The sequence below is a fragment of the Triticum dicoccoides genome, unplaced genomic scaffold, assembly GCF_002162155.2.
Source record: "Triticum dicoccoides isolate Atlit2015 ecotype Zavitan unplaced genomic scaffold, WEW_v2.0 scaffold134091, whole genome shotgun sequence".
Lineage (NCBI taxonomy): Eukaryota > Viridiplantae > Streptophyta > Magnoliopsida > Poales > Poaceae > Triticum > Triticum dicoccoides.
In genome coordinates this window covers 1-6,682 of record NW_021194732.1, presented here as the reverse complement: position 1 = coordinate 6,682, position 6,682 = coordinate 1, and the positions used below count along the sequence as shown (strand labels likewise).

Genomic DNA, 6,682 nt, shown 5'->3' with positions numbered 1-6,682 from the left:
AACTATCATTTATAATATTGACCCAATTGTGCCTACTGCTTATATTGAAAACCCATCTTTCCCTGTTAGGATAAAGGAACATGCTAAGGTCTCAGCTGTGGTTCGCGAAAGTAATATTAAAGCACCTAAACCCTCTGAAAAAATTAAAGTAGAACCTAGTGTTGCTATGGTTAAAGATCTCTTGGTCCAAAATGTTGATGGACATGTTATTTATTTCTATGATGAAGCAGCTAAAATTTTCAAATCAGATACTAAAGATAAAAATATACCAGTTGTTGGCATGCCTGTTGTCTCAGTCAAAATAGGAGATCACTGTTATCATGTTTTATATGATTTGGGTGCTAGTGTGAGTGATATTCCTTTTACCTTATACCAAGAAATTATTAATGATATAGCACCTGCTGAAATAGAAGACATAGATGTTACTATTAAACTTGCAAATAGAGACACCATCACACCACTTGTGATAGCTAGAGATGTTGAAGTCTTGTGTGATGAAATAAAATACCCTACTAATTTTCAAGTTCTTGGTTCCCCACAAGATAACTTTTGTCCCATAATTTTTGGTAGACCTTTCTTGAACACTGTAAATGCTAAGATAGATTATGAGAAAGAAACTGTCAGTGTTAATTTTGGTGTTGTGTCTCATGAATTTAATTTCTCTAAGTTTTGTAGACAACCTCATAATAAAGAATTACCTAGTAAGGACGAAATAATTGGTCTTGCTTCTATTGGCGTACCTCCTACTGATCCACTGGAACAATATTTGCTAGACCATGAAAATGATATGCACTTGCATGAAAGAAATGAAATAGATAACATTTTCTTTGAACAACAACATATCCTTAAACACAATTTTCCTATTGAAATTCTAGGGGGTCCTCCTCCACCTAAAGGTGATCCTGTGTTTGAATTAAAGCAATTTTCTGACACTCTGAAGTATGCTTATCTTGATGAGAAAAAGATATATCCTGTTGTTATTACTGCTTACCTTTCAGAACATAAAGAAGAAAGATTATTAAAAATTCTGAGAAAGCACTCGGCTGCTATTGGATATACTCTTGACGATCTTAAGGGAATTAGTCCCACTCTCTGTCAGCACAAGATAAATATTAGTGTAGCAAGCGTGCTTGACAATTTTCATGCCATATGGGATAATAGTGCTTCGTCGGTGAAAAAAATAAAATTAAGTGTAACATTTGGCGTTCGACTTTTTCCCCACAAGTCAACATGCTTAAATTTTTTCCCTGTAAGTTTGCATGTACCATTTGGTGTGACAATGAACATATCTATTTTTTTCATATTTCTAAATTTTATTTTTGGCACGCAAGAGCATGGGCTGACTAGAGCCAAAATGAATTTCCGGAATCCCCCCAGCTACTTATCATCATCGGATGAAAGTGCAGAGCTGAAAAAATCCTAACTAACGATATTAGGGAGACTTTTACTGAAAAGTGATACTCAAGGACACATGTTCACTGAAGTTAGTCAAAATTGAATATAAAAAGTGTTAAAAAAGACCGAGTACTATTAAATTTATCGCCCGTTGCAACGCACGGGCATTTGTACTAGCCAATTTCTAAGCATCTGTTGCTTCCTGGTACGAGACATGGTCTTGCTAAGTTTGTCTGTTTTGCATGCATTCGTGCACCTTCCTAGGGTGAGGGGCATGACAGCTTCGTAGACTGCAAGCATGTGAATTTAATCTGGCCGGACCACGGAACAATTTTGACAGAAACGAGATGAGTTAATATGCCATTAATTAGTTCTACTATTCTCCTTGCTATCCGAGATTTAGTTTTCCTGAATTCATTTGTAATCGATATGGTCTTTTCAGCAGGGGATCAATACTGCAGGTGATTACAGTGTCTTAATCGTATTTATCATGATTATTTTCATTTTTGCCAACTTACTGTTGGTCTACTAATGAGTTCCTTCATGCATCCATCAACACTATCTTGGTTCCCTGTAGGAGTTGATTGATAGGTTTGTAATAAGCAATTCACTCGCAAGTTGGAGTCCCTCAACCGAAAACAAGCTAAATCGTAAGTTTCATGCATGACATTACTGCAACCGAAGTGTCCAATCTCAACGGTTCGAACTTTGGCAGCCTATGCTCATCACACAAGGTACGTCATTACATTTCTATGCAGGAGTGTGGAGGTAGTACATGCATTATGTGTAGACAAGACAAGGGTGACACCCACCATCACTACAAGTCCGCAAAATTATAGTAGGGTGCAGGGAGGGGCTCGTGAAGGTGGCGTGCCACAGTGTGATGAACAACCCCATCACCTTGGGATTGATCACCTTCGTCCTGAATAGGTGGTGAACATGACCACCATCAATGATAATGGCAAAGAAGTGGCAACACAGATGGGTCGCTTCAGTTTTGGATGATTTAATTTCTCTCCCGTGCAACGTACGGGTACTTTTGCTAGTCTATATGAAAGTACTATTACTGAAATTTGCCAAACAAAGATACAACTATAGTCTATATGATCTATGGATTATTACAAGATGTCTGGAAAAGCCTGACTAAATATAATTTGATTTGATAGAATTTCATCACATAGACAAAGGGAAGACCAAATTCGTCAGAACAATATGCACATCATAGAAGTTTTGTGTAGAACAAATATAATCACAGAAAATTGGATCTCTGCTCAATGAAAGAGAAGAGGATACTCTGTGCACAGAGAGATGAAGGCGGAAATTTCTTAGCCTTTTGCTTTTGTCCTGGCAAGAAAAATATAATAAGAAACTTCAGATTGGCTTGCCACATCTTGAAAAATACATCATATATGTTACAAAATTACATTCAAGGTAACGGTACTAAGTTTGAAACAAATTGCAGAAATCAATTTTGATCAGTATCCAACATTCAGTGAGCTATTGAAATGAAAAACAAAGACGCCCACACAATAAATTTAGAGATCCAAGCTACATCATTCTTCTGGAGACATTGCTAACACAAAATATATATGGAGCGGTTCATATCACCTATGAAATTTTCATCAAAAATAATAATAGACTAAACCTATATGTATATACATGGAGAACAGCATACCATGGCATCCAGTGGAAATTGGCACTTGATAATCTTAAGACATGTGCAGAATCATTACGAAAAGATAACAAAATGTCGGTGGAAGGGAAAAATATGTACAAACTCAGAAAATCATAATCAAAGACAATATTCTGCAAGTACAGACTTTGCAACCGTCTAATACATTGCGTATACTTGGGAGGGCAGCTTGTAATGCATATATGAAGGTTCAGTTATAGGGGTTGTCAATCATACACATAATAATACTTATATTTAATTTGAAACTGTAACCTAAGAATTTACAACACATATAATGGAATTTCCAGTCTGTAGGGTCTATAGATGTTCGACTGAGTTGCACGCACATATACATTGATAATACACTGAACTATCCGCCCAGAAGCAAAATCAAGGTTCATTTAACTTGAGCATTATCTTTGCACCTGAGTACAAAATGTTCCTTAGTTACCGATATTTGGCATATTACCGATAATTTTATCCACTCTAAGGCAGGAAAGAAGGGCAGTCCTAAATGATTCCGCTTAATAATATAGCTACAGAGAAATAATATAGCCTTGAGTGGTAAAAATAAAAATTACAGCCTGCAATAGAGAACTCAAGGTCTTGAAGAGATGAAAGGTGAGTAAAACATGAATAACAAAGATTTGTCGAAAACAACTGGAGTTATCCAAAGAAATGTGCAGGAGGTATCGAAAACAGGAGTTGGTGGATAGAACATAGGAATTGAGTAGACAATCCCACAAATTTCATAGTTTGGTTGAGTTATACTTACCACCTTGTACAATTGCTTGTGTTCAATATAAGTAACGGAGTTGAAATACTGCTTTGAATATTCATACTACAAACAGCATATAAACATAATTATCTATATTGCTCCTTAAGAAACTGAAATGAAAAAAACATCACCTACCATACTGAACTTCCCATTGTTCTGGTGTGGACTTGGCACCATTTCATCTAGCAGAATAAATAAATATGATAATGCCAATAGTAGCCCTGAATGCTGTGGGCAAATAAACATTGGAATCCTTCCCACATCCTCTTCTTGTTTCCTTATGAAACCAAGAACCGATTGTAGTATTAAGAATAGTTCAGTACATTTTATCGGTGAAGCCATGGCAATACATACCACATACTCTTTTCATCCATCATATGTGACTGTCACGTATGTTACTTCCATTTGCACATAGTTCTCTCCCTCAAACAAATTCAACACATGATTTTGTAATTACAGTTTTATGTGCTCTGCATAATCAGCAAAACAACATGCAATTCAAGGGTAGGTGTTTACAACCACAGGAACTTATTCGAGAACCTAGCTAGGAAGCAAATCAGAATAGAACTTGAGAACACATCGATTAAGTAGTAGTGATTATAAACTGAAAGAAGGGACAACAGATTAGCAATACAGGTTATCCAGCAGTAAGAAATTAATAGCCCTGACACAATGAATTAATCACAATCCTTATATATGTCACGAATCACCATGAACATAAGCTCAGACATTAATCCTTATATATGTCACCGAATCACCATGAACAGAAGCTCACACATCAAACAGCCAAGGTGGCAGGAGGACCAGCAATAAGATAACGTATTTACCTGATGTAGAGGCTATGCTGATTGCATTATCTAGTACACCCGGTCCACGAAAAATTGCTGATATAATCGCTAACAGAATAACCAGATATCAGAAAAATAAATGTTTCACCGAGTATACTTAATATTAATTGCATAGTCAAATATCCAATCAGGTAAAAAGGCAGTAGCACATCCTCTTCAGGGGTAAGGCAAGAAGAGTAGTGATTATTTGTGCTAGCAGTTGGAGCGATGGCAATGACAACAACACTGTTGGCAATGTCACATCCCTGGTCCTGTTATGCATTAGGCTAGACCTCATGTGAGCATCATGTTTAAATTCTGAAAATTTGAACTGAGGAATTTTGGAAGCCTCAAAAACTTAAATAAAAAAGGGGCAAAAACCCTAGAAATCTCATTCATTGCTCCAAAAATGCCTTTTTAAATATTTGATAATTTTTGGTAAGGGTTCTGGTCCCAACCAAAATATTGAACATTTTTTAAGGATTTATTTTTGGGACTTTGGATTTAATTCACTATCTTATATGGAATATTAACCCCCTCTTGATTCAAGTGATTGTAGTACCCAGACATTTTGAGCACATGCTCACTGGTTGAGCTATTCTTCTCCATCTTGTAGGCAAAGTACTTGTTAGAGGTCTCATACCTCTCGACACGGAAGAGTCTGAAATACTGATTTCAGCTCTTGGAACATCTCATATGTTCCGTGGCGTTCAAAATGTTTTTTTAAGTCCTGGTTCTAAGCCGTAAAGCATGGCGCACTAAACTATCAAGTAGTCATCATATCGAGCTTGCCAAATGTTCATAACATCTACATCTACTCCTGCGAAAGGTCCGTCACCTAGCGGTGCATCAAGGACATAATTCTTCTATGCAGCAATAATTATAATCCTCAGATCACGGACCCAGTCCGCATCATTGCTACTATCATCTTTCAACTTATTTTTCTCTAGGAACATATCAAAAATAAACGGGGAGCTACATCGCGAGCTATTGATCTACAACATAATTTGCAAATACTATCAGGACTAAGTTCACGATAAATTAAGTTCTATTAATCAAATTACTAATGAACTCCAACTTAAATAGACATCCCTCAAGTCATCTAAGTGATACGTGATCCAAATGATCATCTCATACATCAACATATATCACATAATATCTTGACCATATCGCATCACAACATGCCCTGCAAAATCAAGTTAGATGTCCTCTATTTTGTTGTTGCAAGTTTTACATGGCTGCTATGGGCTTCTAGCAAGAACCGTTCTAATCTACGCATCAAAACCACAATGGTGATTTGTCAAGTTTGCTGTTTTAACCTTCAACAAGGACCGGCCACAGTCAAATTTGATTCAACTAAAGTGGAAGAAACAGACACCCGCCAACCACCTTTATGCAAAACTAGTTACATGTCTGCTGGTGGAACCGGTCCCATGAACATGGTCATGTAAGGTTGGTCTGGGCCGCTTCATCCAACAATACCGCAAATCAAAATAAGACACTGGTGGTAAGTAGTATGATGATCACCGCCCATAACTCTTTGTGTTTTACTCGTGCATGTCATCTACGCATAGACCTGGTTCGGATGCCACTGTCGGGAAACATAGCATGCAATTTAAGAAATTTACCTACGCTCATGCAAGATCTATCTAGGAGATGCATAGCAACGAGGGGGAGAGTGTGTCTACATACCCTCGTAGACCGTAAGCGGAAGCGTTTGACAACGCGGTTGATGTGGTCGAACTTCTTCTAGCTCTGACCGATCAAGTACCAAACGTATGGCACCTCCGAGTTCTGCACGCGTTCAGCTCAATGACGTCTCTCGTCCTCTTGATCCAGCAAGATGTCGAGGAAGTAGATGAGTTCCATTAGCATGATGGCGTGGTGACGGTGATGGTGAAGTGATCCGCGCAGGGCTTTGCCTAAGCACCGCGAGAATATGACTGGGGGTGTAAACTGTGGAGGATGGCGCCGCACACGGCCAACAATTGATGTATTCTAGGCGCCCCC

The 6,682-nt window shown here is 37.8% G+C and overlaps 1 long non-coding RNA gene across 3 annotated transcripts; it reads right to left on the bottom strand.

Moving 5' to 3' along the window:
- Positions 1-2,385: 2,385 nt before the first annotated feature.
- LOC119343608 lies at positions 2,386-5,022 on the bottom strand. Of its 3 annotated transcripts, XR_005166181.1 has the most exons (3): positions 3,981-5,022; positions 3,843-3,908; positions 2,386-2,739 (listed from the first exon to the last, which is right to left on the bottom strand). It is a non-coding gene; the product is annotated as an uncharacterized LOC119343608 (long non-coding RNA). The 3 variants fall into 3 exon arrangements; XR_005166180.1 differs by having other exon boundaries at positions 2,386-3,908; XR_005166182.1 differs by lacking the exon at positions 3,843-3,908.
- Positions 5,023-6,682: the final 1,660 nt, after the last annotated feature.